Source organism: Myotis davidii, unplaced genomic scaffold, assembly GCF_000327345.1.
Source record: "Myotis davidii unplaced genomic scaffold, ASM32734v1 scaffold185, whole genome shotgun sequence".
Taxonomy (NCBI): domain Eukaryota; kingdom Metazoa; phylum Chordata; class Mammalia; order Chiroptera; family Vespertilionidae; genus Myotis; species Myotis davidii.
The window spans coordinates 1,641,852-1,661,320 of NW_006297811.1; positions in this window are offsets into that span (position 1 = coordinate 1,641,852).

Below are 19,469 nucleotides of genomic sequence, written 5' to 3' on the forward strand. Positions count from 1 at the left end.
CAACAAGAAGAAGAGCAGGTAGAGCTATTCATTTTTCTTATCTGGATAGAGCTTTGGGTTACTTATCTTTGTGATCTTACTTGGCACCTTATATTTTCCAGAACTCAGTCCATTTAATATACTCTTTAAAGGAAAAGACTGAACATAATGGAAAAAAGTATTTTTAAGGTTCTACCAAAAAATTTCAGAAGCTGGAAAAGATTACATCTTTTATCAGAAGGCTTATTTTTAAAGTTTTACCAGTTTCCAAACTTACAATTGCTTTAGCTACATAATTCAAGGAATCCCTAAAGTGCTGGATTCTCAAGAAGTAAAAGCTATTCCATGACCCAGGGGCCAGAGATGGCTGCAAGAAACTCAGTTTCTTTGCTCGTTCCAACCTCTAGGTAATTCCCTTCAACTCTCCACCCTCCCTTTTTTTTTTTTGTCACATTCTTTGTCACTTTGTCACCATGAATTCTGCCCCCCCCCAAAAAGTCAAATGACTATTATCCAGAGTCATTTCCTTAATTCACAGATTATAGAGGAGAAATTCAAAGTTAAAAATCATTCAGACTAAAAAAACAAAAAACAAAACAAAACATAAACAAGCAGCCTAGCATAGACATCAGAGAAAAAAAGCTATGCTGGGAAGACCAGCTGATACCTTTGTTCAGTAAATGTACCCCCTCCAACCAAATTATTCTTTTAAAACAAATAAAGACACTCATTCCTCAACTGTGCTGTGTCCTGCACCACCGCCTTCAACCCACAGCTACGTAATCGCCTGTATGCTCAACCACTCCAGTCTGTTCTCCAGAGGATTGTCTAGACTTTTTAGAAAAACAGCAATGGCTCTAGAAGCAGGAGACCTCTACTGGAAATAGCAATGAGGTGACTTAAGTGCTACCATGGGATAATATTTAAGATTTAGCATGTGGTATATGGCTTCCATGTTTTATAGAGCATTCTGACCTAAACTCCTAAGAAATAATAAAAAACAAACAAACATGGATTTTGTTGCAAATTCTATATAATTACTTATAGATGATATTCTGCCAAATATGTTTGTAGATGTGACATAAATCTGAACTTGGAAGAATATTTTTTATTTAAGTATGTGTCATTGCTATGGTTTGAGTTGCGGGGAGTTTTAGGTTGGTCCAATTTACTTTGTTAATCCTCACCTGAAGAAATTTTTTCACTGATTTTTAGGGAGAGTAGAAGAGAGAGAGGAAAAGACAGAGAGAAACACTAATGTGATAAAAATACAACGATTGGTTGCCTCCTGCACAAGCTCCGACCAGAGCCCAGGCTGGGGAAAAGCCTGCAACCAAGGGACGTGCCCTTGACAGGAATCAAACCCGGGACCCTTCAGTCCAACGGCTGACGCCAATCCCCTGAGCCAAGCTAGCTAGGGTGGTCCAATTTACTTTGAGTCAGACAAACAGAAGAAGTCTTTCTGAAATAGGATTTGTTGACAACTCAACCATTTTTCAAAACTTGATTTCTTCCTAAATTTCAAGTTTCAGGATTATGCCATTGGACAATTAACTGTGTTTTTTATTGAATGCCTTGCCCTAGTACAAACAACTCTGAGATAGCTTATGGAAATCATATTTTCCCCCTAAAGATAAAGAAATTAGAGCAAAGTGAAAAGAGGGAAAAGAAATGCCTGGGAAAGTAATCCACAAAAATGCGTGCCTCGTTTCTACACGGCAAAAAGGGAAACCACATAGTACATTCTGGACTCTGTGGTAGCCAAAGCAAGAAGGGGAACATAGTCAGCTATGGAATTCATATTGTTAAAAACCAGAGGGAATATGTTAAATACTTCACAAGTGGGACAGCCCAAGCCCAGGTTGACCCGCTGTTCACCTTGAAAAGGTAGTAGGACATCACAATATGTAGAATTTTTCCAATAAGAAATGCCATCCCCTTTGCCACCATTAGATTAAAATTATGAGAGTACGTGTTTACAGAAAGATTCCTCTGTAAATCATCATCTTTGTTTAAAAGGAAAGCATGGTTTTCTTTCTTTGTTTCTCATGATTTAAAACAGAAACTTGGTCAAGACTTCAACTTAAAATTTAAATCTCTGACTTCCTGTGGTGATGTTTTAAAGTTAAAAGTAGGAGAAAATCTTCCAAATATGTCTATTGGCCTTATTTCCTCATAAATCTCATATGTAAACACTCAGAGAGTTTATTTTATGGTAAGATTTCTTTAATCTGAATCCCAGTGAGGGTATCTTTGGCATGAAAACACTAGAATGCTACAAAATTGAGAAAGATGAGTTCCATGAACAGACTTCTAATTAAGTATTGAATGAATGTGTTGTCCTCAATTCCCTGGGAAATGGCTTCCAGAACAGCTCCTCAAACAGAAACCAGCAAAATAGAAAGGGCTGCACGGAAGTGAAAATTCTGCAAAGTAACATGAGGAGGCACGTTTATTCCTCACACAAACAATTTCATTCTTGGAAAGGTGCAGAAAAAATAAGTTTTGGGGATAAAGTGAGGGTTGCACCCTAATCTCCCCTTGGCGTCTCATGGAATCCTTTTTTTTTTTTTTTAAGGGAAATTGATTCCAATCATATGGAGAGGTTGAGAAATGTGCTTTCCAGAAGTGCCTCTGACCCCAACTGAAAGAGGGGACTTCCCAGATTTTTCCAAATGAAGAATCCCAGAAACACACAATCATTTCCAGATTCCACAGTCTGCTTACCATTAATTCTTCCTTCACAAGGAACTATAAAGTGTGAGGGACATTAAGGACTTTGACCAAGTAATGCAAAAATTTACTTAAGTGGTCTTTGTTTAACAGATCCATTAAATTTAATCAGATTTGGGGCTTTAATAGGTGATCTTTTTAAGTTTTAACTTAAGTCCTGGGGACCACTAGTAGACTTTGAAGGAAGGAAAAATGGAGACCAGGAAAAGGGCAGAGACAGATGAAGAAAGAAAATAGAGGAAGAATATGAGATAAGAAAATGAGAAAGAAGAGGTAGCAAATCATACATTTTCTGTGCTATGACGATAATACATGCTAGATACTGAGAAGATTCCAGAACAAATATTCTATAAAGATAAAAATTGGATTGACCATTTCTGGGATGAGTAAATTTCATTAAAAAAAAAGAATACATTTCCTCTAGAAAGAGCCTGGTCCTTAAAGGGCTCCTTCCATAGGTTGAGGGGAATCCATGCACCCCTGGAAATTGTATGCAAAATGTGGTGCCTGCACACATGTGTGTGGTGGTCTATAGTTATATTGGTTTCTCAAACAGTTCTTTTGCACAAAAGAAGTTAAACCAGTGGATAAAAGGAATTTTTTTTGTAATTTAGCTTGAATCACCACCTGAAGCTTTTGGTTCACTTAAGTGTGGAGAGATCCATTACTCTATTCCTGAGAAAGTTAATCCATGAATCTCGGATCTGGAAAAAATTGAAATGTTATGTGGCCTATTTCTCTTCCTTTAGAAAGGACTATAGTCTATAATAAGTGAAAACAGAGTCATTTTTCAAACTCCGCAGAGCAGATTTCCAATCCATTGTGTTTGGGTTTTTTTGTAGCCTATTCATTGTTTACATTTCTCACTACAAAGAAGTTCTTTCTGTCTAGCATAACTCCCTCATGTTACAAAATAATTTGGTCTCATGTTTAACAATCCAGTATTTGTTTGATACTATTATTAAATTCACCTTCAATTTCTTTCCCCCAATACTTTTGGTCTTTCCACCTGAGTCATTCTCAAATTCATTAATCAACTTCATGGCTTTCCTCTGAACTTTTTCCAATTCTTTATCCTTGTCTATAAATTCAGATGTGAATGCAGTAAAAAAAAAAAAAAAAAAAAAAGGAGGATAAAACCCTTAGTTACTTGGTGATCTTCTTTATGGTACTTATAGCTGGCATGTAATAATAAATTGCCAGAAAATAATAACTATAAGATTGACCTCTAGGGTGAAATTATAAAATCAATACAAAATGGCCCAGACTCAGATTCAATTGGGGTAAAAATCCAAAATCAACAGGATGATCATCTGATTAAAGATTGTCAGCTGTGAAAGCTTGAAAAGGCAGAATCACAGTCAGATCTTTGTAGTGCCCATCTAAAGAGTATCCAGGGAAAAGGTGTTGGCCAGATTATTCTGATAACCTCATCATGCCGCTCTCTTCCTGGTGAGGAGGTAGCTGCAGTAGCTCTGAGTCCTTTGTTATTACACATTTGAAACACTTACCACAGGACCCACTGTTGATATGGCTGCCCATGTCATTTGTCCACAAGGAGGAGACCAGCATGGTCAGATGACCAGAATAACCTGCTCAGCTCTCCCTAATTCTATATTCAATCTCTTTGTTCCCATCACATGTGCCACACTCAGATGGTTATGTATTTACAATTTTCCAGTTTACTGAACAAGTTGTATGTTTCAAATTCATTTTTATTAACCCTGACTTATTCCACAATAAAATACAAAAAGTTTAAGTCCTGAAGGGAAAGTAAATATGAAATTTATTGGTTACTATGCCAATGGTTACTTGAATAAAGGAAAGAGGGAAAGACAGAGAAACACATTGATTGGCATGCCCTTGACCAGAATCAAACCCAGGACCCTTTGGTCCACAGGCCTACGCTCTATCCACTGAGCCAAACCGGCTAGGGTAGAAAACTTTTTTCTTTATTGCACTTTAGCACTCTCTTCCTAACCCTGGAAAATAAAGATAAATTAACAAGTATATAATTAGCTTCTAACAAGTGTCCAACTCAAAAATCTTCACTGATGGCCCACGCTAGCAAATTGTACTTAACTTATTGGCTGTAAGGATGTAATGGAATATACTGCTAACATATATTACATCCATTTGAACAAAGTCACTCAGAATGAAATCCTATAAATCATATAGGAAACTTAAAAGGATTCATCGAAATGTCTTAAGTGGGTAAATCATTAAGAAGTTCATGATATAGCAAGCACTTTAATTCTTCTCTATTCAGGCATCAGTTAACAAGCAGAGGATGGGCATAACTGATAGCATTTATTTTACTTAGGGTCTTATGGGCTTTATTTGCAATACGAATTTGGAGATATTTGCCCTGCATTCACAGCAATCCATGTACACCCACCAGCAGCATCCCTACCAAATCTGGCATACAGAGAACATTTTTCCCCTATACAACAAAATTACTTTCAGTAATAACTATGATATGAAACAAGTAAAAATAATGGCCTGAAAAGAAATGCAGATTATAAGCCTTTTTCTTTATTGAACTTAATAGATATAATCATACCAAAAATAAATGAATGAATACTATAGTACTAAGAAGGAAGAAAGTAATGGATGTCTTTCTCAATGTTCTTAATTTACTCAAGATACTTTTTTTGGGGGGAGGAGGGAGGACATACCTATATTGGTTTATTTCAGTCATGAGGAGTCAACATTATTATTACCTATTGTTCTTGCTTTTGAGCTTTAGCTTCTGCAAATTTGAAACTTTTAAACCCAAAAGAAAATTCTAAGTGGTTACATAAAATGACAGAACTTAAGTAACTCAAGTTCTATTTCATTGTAAATATAACTATTATTTAAAACCCACAGTTTAAACACAGGAATATGTGAATATGCAAACCTTGGCAGAAGGGCGAGCCAATGATCCTGTATCATTACAAACTTCCTCTTGAAACAATCATTGTGGCTGAGTCACATGCGTCAGGGGGCAACTTGACCTCTGGCAGTTCTCAAAGGTAATTTGGAATGCAATGTTCACTGAAGAATAAGTTTTCTTTTAAAGCAGCTAATTACACATCCAGTTAAAACACAACAGTAACTGTGCTTTTTTAGATCTTACCAGCCCTGGGCAAACTACGGCCCGCGGGCCATACGGCCTGTTTGAAATGAATAAAACTAAAAAAAAAAAAAAAAGACCATACCCTTTTATGTAATGATGTTTACTTTGAATTTATATTAGTTCACACAAACACTCCATCCATGCTTTTGTTCCGGCCCTCCGGTCCAGTTTAAGAACCCATTGTGGCCCTCGAGTCAAAAAGTTTGCCCACCCCTGTTAACTTAAACCAACATATATATTTTTTTCCAGGGTGGAGTATTTTTCCACAAAAAGTGTTTAGACTTGTAGGCTCATAGTGATGATAAATAGCAGACCAACTTTTATGGTTTTATCATTGTTTTTGCCTTCCCTATACACAATGTACCCCTTTTGACCTGCTGACCCAAGATCAATAGCAACTCTGATATGCTACTTCTTCCAATTTTATGAAGTTGGACTGCATTCTTAATGGATTCATGTTCTCCTTAAGTAATCTTTTAAAAAATATATATTTTATTGATTTTTTTTTTTTTTTTCCTCTCTGTAAAAATTCAATAAAATATATATTTTTAAAAAAAAAGAAAAAAGAAACATCGATGAGAAAGAAACATCGATCAGCTGCCTCCTGCACACCTCCTACTGGGGATGTGCCCGCAACCAAGGTACATGCCCTTGACCGGAATCAAACCTGGGACCTTTCAGTCTGAGCCAAACCAGTTAGGGCTCCTTAAGTAATCTTAATATTCTCTCCAATTTCAGCCACAGATCAGATATTATTATTCACTTTTTTCCCCCACAGAAGTCTATTGCACAAACTTTCCTTACTCAAGACCTACTACATATGCCCCTTTTGGCAAAGTTCTCGGAACAGAGCCTCAGTCCTTGACCTGGGATGCCCAGCTCAATAGATATCACCTATTGAGTCCTTTCTCTCCCCTATTCTTATCTCTCTCTCTCTCCCAAAGTAGTGTCAGGGCCTGGCTACCCAAAAGTATTTTACTTCTTCTTCCTGATATCACTGAACCTAACAAGTGAAGCATTCATTTACCCTCTTGTTCTCAGCGCCGTACACTTTTCTTTCAACGGGAATAGATGGGGGTAACGTTGCTCTTTATTTGACTCTTCTACTCTAAGGACTTGCTATATTTCTCTCATATATTAGCATTATTTCATCTTCTTAATCTGTTTATACACCTCTATGGACTTATAAGAAATCATTAGGGATAGTCATTAATCATAACTCGATCTCCTACTTTTCATCTGTGGTATTCTTGGGCTATCTTTTTGCCTTTATGAAAATGCACTCTTCTGAGTTTAAATTTTTCTGAGTGAGGAAAAGAGCTCAAAACCCTCTTGGGCCGTTAGTTAGATGTCCTTCCAAGTAGACGTATCAGAAATAAAAAGAATTATCTGGCGGTGTGATGTTAACCCCATTTAAGTCCATGCAAGCTTCAATTCATTGATTTATTTTATGTTGTATGTACAATTTATTTATATTATGATGTTGTATAAACATTTATGTAAGCATATTACATTTATTATAGAAACTTATGATTAGAGCTCAAATGTGACAGAAACTGTGCTAGGTTCTGGGCATACAGTGATGAACGTGGCAGAAAATCATTTCTGGTCTCAGAGAGCTCACAATATACAAGTGACTAGCATCTATGTCTAGAATTCTACAATTTGGGGAGTGACCTCAGGGAACACATTGCAAAACTTTTCATAAAAAACTGTAGTTCAACCAAAGACTTAATGTTCTCCAATATAGAGGTACATTTAGAATTAAAAGGTCATCAAAATCATTTAATTCAACTTCAAGTTGTAAGATGAAAATGTGAGTGTTCCCTTTCTTGCCCACTTTTTGTTCCTCAGAGTTGATTTTGTTTCGGATTTATCCTCGCACAAGCTCCATCATAGAGTCTATTAAAAGTTTCTACAGATTATTTTTTAAAGTTAAAAAGTGTCTTAACATTTGGAATAGAATTTTAAAATGCAGCTCTATCTGTCCTACTAATCAATGGCTCCCTATTGCTGTCTTGGTAATGCGCTCTGCAGAGATGTCAATATTCTACCTAGCTGGGTCACCGAGGAGGGTGTGGAAGCCTTTGAATAGCTTCCCTAGCAAATAAAATCCATGCCAAGAAAATGATAATGGGTAATGTTATTGCCCAGAAGACATAGAAAGCAGCCTTGGAAAGCATGACCAGGTGGCAAGGCCTCCTCATTCTATCAGGAAAAAAATAAAATAAAGTCACGATCTTTTCCTAACTGGTTCTTAATCTTTATACACTCAAAAGGCACTGAGAACTAATGTGAGAAGAATAGTCATTCAGATGCTTAACAGCTACTAGATACACATTACCAAAATTGTGTTCTGATATTGGGTCTGAAACAGCTAGTTCTACTAGTTAAAATCTATGATAATGAAAATAAGATACAGAGTTCATCTGTCATCGGGCTGGTTACTTTCCCTTGAGAAAGACTGTTCCAGGATCAGATGTAACAGGATTCAGACAAGGACAGGGGTCTAGTCAGCACATAAGTATTAGTAGACGAACACGGAGGTAGTGGGTACCCAAATTTATGTGAAGGGCTTTATAATGAGACCCTCTTTAAATCTCCTCTGTCCTCTTGTCCAAGTCCCTCCTCAGTATGACTAACTTTCATTTCTCTAATGAAATACCATAAAAACCTCCTACCTTTTAGTTCAACCACTTCATACTTTCAATGTATCAAATAATACATTTTTGAGGTTTACATTTTGACTAAGAAACTCCTGGGGGTAGTTATGTCAGGGATGCTGAGACAGAGAGAGACATGGAACACAGAGATGGAAAGCATTAATTGCAAATAATCCCTAAAGGGCAGCTCATTAAACATATGCACTATTTTAAAGGCAACATAATATTCTAGAAAGAACACGGCCTCTGCCATCACTCACACAAGAACTTAAATGTTTTTTTTCATTCTCTGAGCCTTAGGAATAATATATGTAAAATCACCCAGCACAGAGCAGACCTTCAATAGAAGGCAGCATTCATTTTTTTTATTATGCACGCATAAACATAAAGCACACAACTGGTCATTATGACATAATAGTTGACTGTGAATATAAAAAAAATGCAGATACATCGGTGGACCGTGAAGTTTCTCCTCCACCCAGCACTGGGAACAGGACTTACACATGTTTGCACAGCTGGCTCCCGGAGTTGCTTGCCTGTCAGGGGAGTGGGGAACCAGCCGAGAGCAGGCCTGACCGCAACAGCACAGGATACAACACCAAGAAGTCATAGAGGAAATTCTGCCATTACGCTACTGGAATTTTATATCCCTGATCAAAGTGATAATTTGAAACATTTGGACCAGGTTGTCTGTGTTATAAAAAAAAAAAATTAAAAATCTTGGAGTTAGCACCATGTAACAGAAAGAACATGAGAACAGGAGTTAGAAAACCTTGTCTGGCCTCGACTCAGCCACGAGCTCTCTGGGCCACCACCTTGGAAAGTGCTTTGCCCCCTTTACCTCATGAAATACCCTAAACCGAATATCCAGGGGAGGCTTCCCAGAGGAGGTGAATCTGAGCTGAGACTTGAGTGACAACAAGGAGTCAGGCATGGGATGGTCTGACAATAGAGCCTGCCAGGTAGAGGAAATAGCAATTGCAAAGGCCCTGGGGCAAGAGCACAATGAAAGTGTTTGGGAAACAAAGAGAAGACCTATGGAGCTAGGGTGTCATGAACAACAGAAAGTATGAGGTCAAAAAGCACTTGGGGGCTCAGTCATGTTGGCAAACTGCTGGAAGGCTTGAAGCACACATGGAGGACATGATCTGAATAATATTTTTTAAAATTTTCTGACTGCTGTTCAGAGAATAGTGTAGGGAGCAAGGGTGGGAAGCAAAGAGATTAAAGGCTACTGTGGCAGTTTAGGCAAGAGATAACAGCAAGTTAGTCTCTGGTAGCAACAATGAAGAGCTACTGACAGGAACAAATTATGGTTATACTAGGGGGGTGTCCCTCAGCCCAGTCTGTACCCTCTCCAATCTGGAACCCCTTGGGGGATGTCCATCAGACATCCCTCTCACAATCCAGGACTGCTGGATCCCAACGGTTCGCCTGCCTACCTGCCTGATTGCCCCTAACCGCCTCTGCCTGCCAGCCTGATCACCCCCTAACCACTCCCCTGCCAGTCTGATCATTCCCTAACTGCTCTCCTGCCAGCCTGATTGACACCCAGCTGCTCCCCTGCTGCCTGATCGCCCCCAACTGCCCTCCCCTGCCAGCCTGATTGACACCCAACTGCACCCCTGCAGGCCTGGTCCCCCACAACTGCCCTCCCCTGCTGGCCATCTTGTGACAATGTGGGGGTGGCCATCTTGTGATGATGTGGGGGCAGCCATCTTGTGACAATGTGGGGGCCATCTTGTGATGACATGGGGACAGCCATCTTGTGATGATGTGGGGGCGGCCATCTTGTGACATGAGGGTATGAGGGTCAATTTGCATATAACCTTTTTATTATATAGGATATTAGAGTAAAATAAATAAGAACTTGGTGCACAGGATGCTGAATCACTGCTCAAACACAACCTTGTTTGGAGGTTGTGTATAACCAGGGTTAGAATTTTTCCAGGTGAATACACTATGGGAGAGATGGGCAAAAATAAAGGCCAGTGTAAGACAGTGATTTTTAAAAAGTAGCCCAGAATCTTGGAAATGAAGATACAGGTAGATGGGGAGTGGAGAGCCAGAAAGCCATGGACTCAATGAACCAAAGATCTCTAGCACTGGTTGTTGAAGTGAAGGTGCTAGAGTAATTATCAGCTTTATAACTCTTAGTAAATTATTCAGTAATTTTTCAAAGCCTCAATTTCCTCACATGGAAAATAGGAGTAATTTCCAAATGGTCTGTATTCCATTAGGTCATGTATATAAAGCATTCAGTATAGCACCTAGCACCTAGTAAGTGCTCAGTAAACAGCTACTAGAATCACTATAAACCCAAATCCCCTTTTATTCTCTCTGGTCTCCGTTTCTTCGATTTGTACTTAATTGCAACACCTATGAAGATTAGAATGTGATTGTGCTTTTGAGTTAATTCTACCCCGTCTGGGGCTTGGGCAAAGGTAAAGAATTTTAAATACACAAAACTATCATGACATTTTAGTGTTCAGAACACCCCTGTCCCCAGTAAGTTACATTTAGCAAAGTTTTAGTCAGCTAAGAGACGAGTTTTGGAATCATGTAGACATCTTTTACTTTTAGGAAATGACGCAACCCCTAGACTCAGATCCCAAAGGTGCCATATGCCAGCAGAGTCTACTTGTTGGCTTCCCAGACTTCATGTTGCTCTCCTCTGACTCATTCTCCAGAGCAAGGCCCATGTCTGACTTGGATAACTTTGTTCTCCCAGGACAGGCCTCTGGGAAAAGGTCGGTCATTTTCAGAGGCTGCATTAACCTTTCAGCACCAGTTAGTGACTTATGTTTTGATACACTAAATGGTGCCCTAGTGGTTCATTCAGACAGGATGCAGACTTTAAGGAGAAATTGGGTTGAAAATTTTGTTGCTTATGAGAAAAAAAAGAGCCTTAATATTTGCATTTGTCTTTACAATATTTCTCTAAGGACCTTCTGGTGCAGGAGAGCCCCGTTATGATTCTGGTATCGAGAGACAGGAATAAAACCTGCAGGGTCATATTAAGAGCTATGTGAGTGACGCGATGTACCGTGTGGTCTAACAATCACTTCTAACTGTGCTTTCCTAAACTTGCAAGAATTTCACCCCCCTTTTTTTAATCCTCATCCGAGGATATTTTTCCCATTGATTTTTAGAGTGGAAGAGAGAGGGAAAGACAGAGAGAAATATCGATGTGGGGGAAACGCATCAATTGGTTGCCTCCTACAGGTGCCCTGACCAGGGCCCAGGCCAGGGAGGATCCTACAACCAGGTATGTGTCCTTGACTAGAATCGAACCTGGGACCCTTCGGTCCACAGGCCAATGCTCTATCCACTGAGCCAAACTGGCTAGGGCAAGAATTGCCCCTCTTTTACAAATATAAATGTGAAAGGCATGTTCAGCAATCAAAAGATGTAATTATTCCAATTAATCAATAACATATTTTCAACAGCTAACTCTCATTTGAGTATTTTATATTGGTTTAATTAATTATTTCATTCTTACAAAACCTTATGGTTCTACTATTATCATTCCTATACTATGGATAAGTAAATAGATACACACAGTAGTTAAGTAACTTGCATTTTATATGCTAGTACATCGTAAAATCAGGATTCAAACCAGACAGTCGAGCTTCATAGCCTGGAATCTTAATCATAAATTACAACCATGTTTTTTAAACATTTTTTGGTCATGATTCACAATTATGACTCAATAATGGGTTGTGGTACTCAGTTTTCTGAACACTGCACTGATTATGCTGCCTCCTAAACAGAGGAGTCAGGACTTCATGAAGAACCTGCACTGGAATTGAATGGAAGATGAAAATGGCTTCTCTCTCATTCCCTGCCCATCCATCCTCCAACCCCACCTGTGCCCAGTGAAACACTCAGCTTGCAGGGAGAAAACAATGATTGCCCCAAATGTCCTAATTCCTCCTCACTTATTTTCTTTCTTTTGTTATACTATCCTAATTATGCCTGAACCATTTTAACAGAGGATAAAAAATATCACTCAAAAATCCAATTCCGCTGAGCTCTAGGATAATGGCATTTTTTACTAATGAAACATGCAAACTACTGTCGAGTCCATTAATAGTCTCAATTTTTAATCTCTCAGATGATGGAACATTAAGGTTTCCATGGCAGCAGCTTCCAGCTGTTGGGGGATCCCAGACTTTTCAGTCGTGTGACAATTAGGGTGAATCATTGGTGAGACTTTCCAGCATTTCTGGGTCTTCATTATGCAGCCTTCAGTATTTTTTAAAGCACTGATTATCATGATGCATTAGTTTAAGGAGACTGACATGTTGGTACCTACCCTGGGAGAAGAGAGCAATTTCTCGCAACCTATCACCCAGAGCTACCTGACATATCTGGAGTGATGGTCTATGTACGATCATTATCTTCAGTGTTCGGCTTATAAATGAACGGATGTCTTCATTAATTCAATTATAGGCATTTTGCATTCCAGGACTCTATTTTTTATGAGGACAAAATCCAAGGACCTAAAGACAAGACTAGGAAGGCCCTCTTCATCTCTAGTGTCTGTACTTCAGAAAGCCATAAAGAGCAATGAAACCTAGTTAGTTTGATAAAAATTAACAAGATTTTGGATTAAGTATAGCTAACAAAAGATAGACAGACACCAAGAGAGTAACAATAAAAACCCCACAAATGTAAACACTGAGTTACAATCAGCTATGATCTAATGCCACTGATCATATGATGCACAGTGAAAGATCATCAAGTTCCAACTTTAGTAATTTGAAGGGCATAACTGAAGTTACTTTTTGTAAGAAAAAGTTGGGGGAGGGAGAAAGAATAGAGAGAGAGAGGAAGGGAACTGGGCAGGTAGGATTATCCTCATTTTTCAACTATGAGGAAATAGAACAGGAACTCAAATGTTGATTACATAAATTATAGCATTTATACAGAACATCCTATGATATCGGTTATCAATGGCCCCAGGTTATTGATGAGGTGACAGAAAACTTATGATAGAGTCTATGCTCTGTATTAATTAAGCCTATTTCTATTTCCTCCTGGACATACATACCCAGAGCTAGATCAATTTCTTACCCTGCCTTGCAATTAATTAAAAACATGTGATCAAGGCCTGGCCAGTGAAATGCAGGCAGATGCAATAGGGTATCTTCTCCCATATGTTTGCTCAAGATCACCTTATGTTGAAGATGGAGATGCATATTAAACCTGGTTCTCTAAATGGCTACGTGGAACAGATTGCCCTGTAGAAGTTTATTGGAATGCTACAGAAGCAATTAATATCTCTTAGTGTGTTAAATCACTAGATTTTTATGTTAAGACTAGAGGCCCAATGCATGAAATTCTGTAATGGTCTCTGCCCTCGCAGCCCTGGCTTTGTCCAGAAGGTCGTCCAGCTGTCCAGTCTAATTAGCATATTATGCTTTTATTATTATAGATTCATAGTGAGAACCAATAGCAGTGTTATTTATCCTAATATAGAACTCAATACTTTTGATGCAGCATGTTGCTGTAACACAAACCTGTGTAGAACTAGCAATGGAATTAATATAAGATGCAAGGAGGACAGCAATCAGTGTTATACTGTCGGAAAATGTTAAACATTTGCGAGAACTGCAGTGACATGGAAGACAGACCATGTGCCTACTGAAGTGGCCATTCTAGAGGCACTGGTTGGCAAGAATGAATAGTGTGCTTCGTTGATCTTAGCAGAGTTAATATGTCAGTCAGTAAGTGGAAAAGATGTACATAGGAGAGAATGACCTATGGGAATTGGTTGACTGCTTCTACTACTATATCTTAATTTAAGATTTGAGGATTTAATATCGAAACAGCCTTTGAGACACAGAAACCATTAAAACCCAGTCCCACAGAAAAATCGCATTAAGCCTGTGATATTCCCTCTCAAGATTAATAGCCTCAAAATATCCTCCACTTAGTTGGTAGAGATAGTATTAGGGAAGATTAGAGGGGAGGCTAAAAAATAAGTTTGAGAATCATATCTAGTAAAGAATTTGCTGTGAGTTTACTGGCATATGGAATGACTAGAAGAAAATAGCTCGGAAGCTTACTAAGATTTTTTAAGGAATTTATATTACCAAAGTAACCACGAGCATAGACTTAGAAACTTTTTGACTTTTGTGATTAAAAAATCCTTAAGCCTTCAATCTTCCACACACATGTAACCCTAGAGCTTCCAATGAGAGCATACCAAATGTTCCTTTCCGATATGGCTAAAGAAGAGAAAGAGAAAAAAGGGAGAATTTCCTAGAGCATGGATCCAGGGGCCATGGAGTTCTAAGATCCTACCAGCTAGCAGAATTAAGTTCCATCAGGGGCTAATGAGGAACCTGGGAAACTTCGCAATGCAAGACCAAGGGATTCCTGCATTGCTCTGCACCAGTGACTACTATGTCTCCCATTATTCCCTGTTTAGAACGGGACTATATACCGTGGCTATCCTCCCCCTCATCCATCATTGTATGGCATCTTTGAATCAAAAGTCACCATACCATGAAGTGCCACAAACAGATGGCCAACCAGCCTAAAGTCCTAGGCTTTGAGTAGATGCAGTGGCTGGATGGGACTTTGAATTGTGTATCTTGGGAAGGATTTAATAAGTGTGTTCTAGGTAGATGAGGAAAAATAAAGCGGATGCTTGGAAACCAGATGGGGGTACTAAAGCAAAGACAATATTATGTGGTTACCACACCTACTCACTTTTCTTTCTGGCCACACAGGTCAGCATCCTTCAGAGTTCACAGGGCCATTCGACTGAGTTCTGACCAAAGAAATAGAAACAGAATTGATGTGAACATCCAGGCCTTGCCCTTAAAATCTATGCCATAGTCTTCTACTTTTTCTGTCCTCCTCCATTGTCATTTGAATGTTAATAACCAGGGAAAAGGTGAGAGCTACACATTGAGGAGGACAGATTCTTTATCAACCTGTATCCTTGAGAGGTTATATGGAGAAATCCTTCCCCCCCAACACACACTGGACTGCACAAGAATGTTTATAGCAGTTTTATTTATAACCCTTATACTCTTAAAGCAGCCAAAATGCTCTTCGCTAAGTGAATGGATAAACAAGCTGATACAATGGCATACTATTCAGCAACAAAAAGAAATGAGCTATCAAGCAATGCAAAGATATGAATGAATCTTAAATGTACATTGCCACCTTAAAGAAGTCGGAGAAGAGGCCAGTCTATGTCATTTCACATGTATGACATTATGAAAAAGGCAAAACTATAAAGATGTTAAGCAAATAACTGTTTTTTAGAAGTTCAGGAAGGGGTAGGTTGAGGGAGGATTGAATAGGTGAAGCACGGGGGATTTTTTTAGGATAAAGAATCTATTTCGTATGATACTGTAATGGTGTATTCCAATTGTGAAAAACCTTAGAATTTTATTATATGTAACCCTTATAGAAACCTTATTATATGCAAATTAAAAAGAAGACATTTAAGAGGTCAGTGGATCACAGGATGATGGCAGGCTACACAAAAGAGTAACTTATTACAAATGTATGAAATAACTTCACTGAAGGGAGAAAGGTGCTTGCTCATGTAATTTTGGAAACAAGGGGAGTCTGTAAGATTAACAACAGAAAGAACGACACCCAAACACTATTTCAGAGTTGATAACGTTGCTTCCCACAGGGATACAGGCTAATAATTCTAAAACCAGTACACCTGGAATTGAAGAATGACGTAAACGGGGTTGGCTGACGGTGGAATCCAGGTATCTCACTATTGGAGAGAAAAGTTACAGACAAGCCAGGGAAGAAGTCTAGAATGGTCCATGAGGTAACAGACTAGAGTTAGAGATGTGAGTATGAACTCATGTTTAGCTTGCTATAGACATAGTTGGCAACCTATAGAAATATTTGTAAATATGTGTATATACATGGATTAGTACACACACATATATTTCCTTGCTCTGTCTAGAAACAACATTTCAATAAGAACAAGCAAAGCCTGCACCCAGATCCTGGTTTCTAATACCATTATCCAATAAAAGGAACCAAGACTGCTTGGAAAAATGGCTCATTCTAGGACTGGGGCAGGAAATATGCAAGGTGGGCCTGGAGCATCTTGTAGTGCCAGAAAGTTGGGAAATGTTAAAAACAACAACCACCTCACAATGATGGAATCATCTTAAAAGAATATAGGAGTCAGACGAAAGACCTCCCAAGGGTCAAAGTTGGAATAATTTAATCATCAAAACAAATAAAGTATTAACTTATATCTCAAAGCATAAAATAAATATCCATGAGTCCATAATGATCTAAAGAAGTGACTGAATTAGTAAACAAATGGCAGGGAAGAGATTAATTTCCCACGCAGGAGAATTACAAATAATCTTTGTAGATGCCCCCCTCAAAGAAGAGCAGCCTAAGTCCCCACTCCTTAAGTGTGGGCTGCACATAGGGACTTCCCTACAAACAAGACAGTGTGGAAAGAGGAAAAAGAGTAGCCATGGTGGAGAAACCTGACAAGCACTACCTGAGCCAGGTGATCAAGATCAACATCAATAGTGTTGTCATGTTGACAGCATGCATTCTTAATGTGATGTGGCAATTTACCTATGTGAGTGTCTTCCCCAAAACTCATAGCCCCAGCTGAACCATGGTTAATAAGATTACTTGAATTTCTAAGATTCTGTGATTCTATGACAGAAATCTATCAAGACAGTTACCTTAAGCATTAACAAAGGTCCAATTTCTCAATATACAACCCAGTAATCTTACTATTAATTTTTAAAAAATTCAATGCCTATTTAAAAACTAGATAAGAAAAAAATGTTAAATTTCATATTTTTTCTCAATAATAATTGATATGCAGTGTTTGCCACATCTTTCCTCAATCATCACAAAAGCAAAAAAAAAGAAAGAAAGAAAGAGAGAGGGAGAGAGAGAGAGAGAGAGAAATCTTTTCTACTGTAGTGTTTACTGAGAATGAACTAGCACAGCATGGGAAAAGGGTTGTTATTTTTAAACAGGCCCATTATATTCCCCCGGAGAGCAATGGTATACATATTCAAGTAAATTCATTAGGACATGGGGCTGATCGTGAGAGAATGTATCTGAAAGGTACTGCTGTGGTTTCACATTAGTAAGCTTGATGATCAGGGGTGAGCTAATCTTTTGGGAACACCAAGTATGAAGAATGAAAGGGAAAAAAGAACTACCTATTTCTGCTCTAACTCGAGAGCTCCCATTTCCTAATGCTGTGCTGTATGTAATGAATGGAGGAGAGCAGAGGGTGGTAATTATAACAAAGGTTGTAGGGGGATGGCTGATCCGCAGCAAGAAGACACAATGGATGAAAAACATAAAATAGGTCACATATTTCATCAACTGAAGAGTACTATAGCTCATCTATGACTAACGTATAAACAAGGACCTACTGAGTGATAGGGGTGGGGAACAGGAGTTAGTGAGTTTGTGTTTGTAATGTTTCTGCTTCTGGCAAAAGGGGGATGTTTTTGTTTTTGTCTTTTCAAATAAATTGGTAACTTTAATATCAACATATTTTTTTCTTACAATTTTCAAAAGGTAATTAAACAAAATGCCGAGAAAAGGCTGAGTTGAAATCAGAAGAATCTTGTTTGATTTATGCAGTGGGAGTTTTAAAATTCCAAACAAGCAATACATTTGTATTGAACACTTTTATGTCCCTCTATTCTATTCTGTCTGCTCTTTGGAGATTACAAGAGGAAAGTAAAACAAGGCCCCCCTACTGTGGAGTAACTTGACCTCAATCTAACAGCAGAGCCAGAGAATATTAGCAGACCTGGCAAATCAGAGAATCCAACTGTTTGGAAATATCAAGACAATAGATGGGCTGGCTAATTGGTAGAAAGTCTAGTAAAAGAAATGGAAAGTCTGATTTCTAAAATATGATTTCTGAAATATGCAATTTTATTGTTTATGAGTTCTTACAGCAAATTATGCCTTAAGGGATATCTTTAAAATGAGGTAAATAGAACACTGCCAAAATAACCCACTTCTCTGAAAGGGCATGCTAATAATCAATGGTAAAAAATAAAAATACCTGACACAGAACACCCACAATCTTATAAGCAGCCAATTCCAAACCTCCCACATCCAAAAGCCTCAACATTACTTCACTGTCCTCTTTGGGTCCCTGTCAGCTTGTTCAGAGTCATCCAGGCAGGAAGGGGCACCCAAAATCTATTTTCCTCTTAGTCTTCCCATAGAATCTCCAGCTACTGTTGTCATCAAAGACCTGAGAAGCCATCCCTGAAGTTATTCTGGGAGAGTGAAGGTAGATTCTGCATTCTTCAGAGGGGAGTATTTATTAGACAAAACCAACCTTGTTCTTGCCAATAGCCACCACTTCCCAGGGCATGATCCATGTTCTGATCAATTTTCTAACAACCCTTTTCACCATTGATAATGAGGAAGGGAAAAAATACAAGAGGTAAAGGGAATATTATGCCCAAGTACATGTAGGTTTATCATGCTAAGGTACTTGAAAAGGCGCGTTCATCGAGTAAGTTTTTATGATTCTTTCTAAACTGTCATATTTATGTTATCTCATTACTTAGTAAAGAAAAGCCTTGTTTTTCTACAGAAGCACATAAGTTATTTTCAGTTTCAACTCCCTCAGAATTATCAAAATTCATTAAGGGAGTTCTAATTAGTGAGATAATATACTAAGTAGACACTCTATTTTTATAATTGTTCTTTTGAGTACTTGCCATCACTTTGTTTGTTCTCTGTAATACTTTTAACTCACCAGTAAATACTTCACATTTCAGTCTTAAACTAGAAATATTTGGAATACTGCGCTGTGGTAAAAAGAAGGAGTTCTTACCATTTGCAACACCATGGATGGAACTTGAGAGCATTGTGCTAAGTGAAATAAGCCAGTCAGAGAAAGATAAATATCACATGATCTCATTTATGGAATATAATGAACAACATAAACTGATAAACAA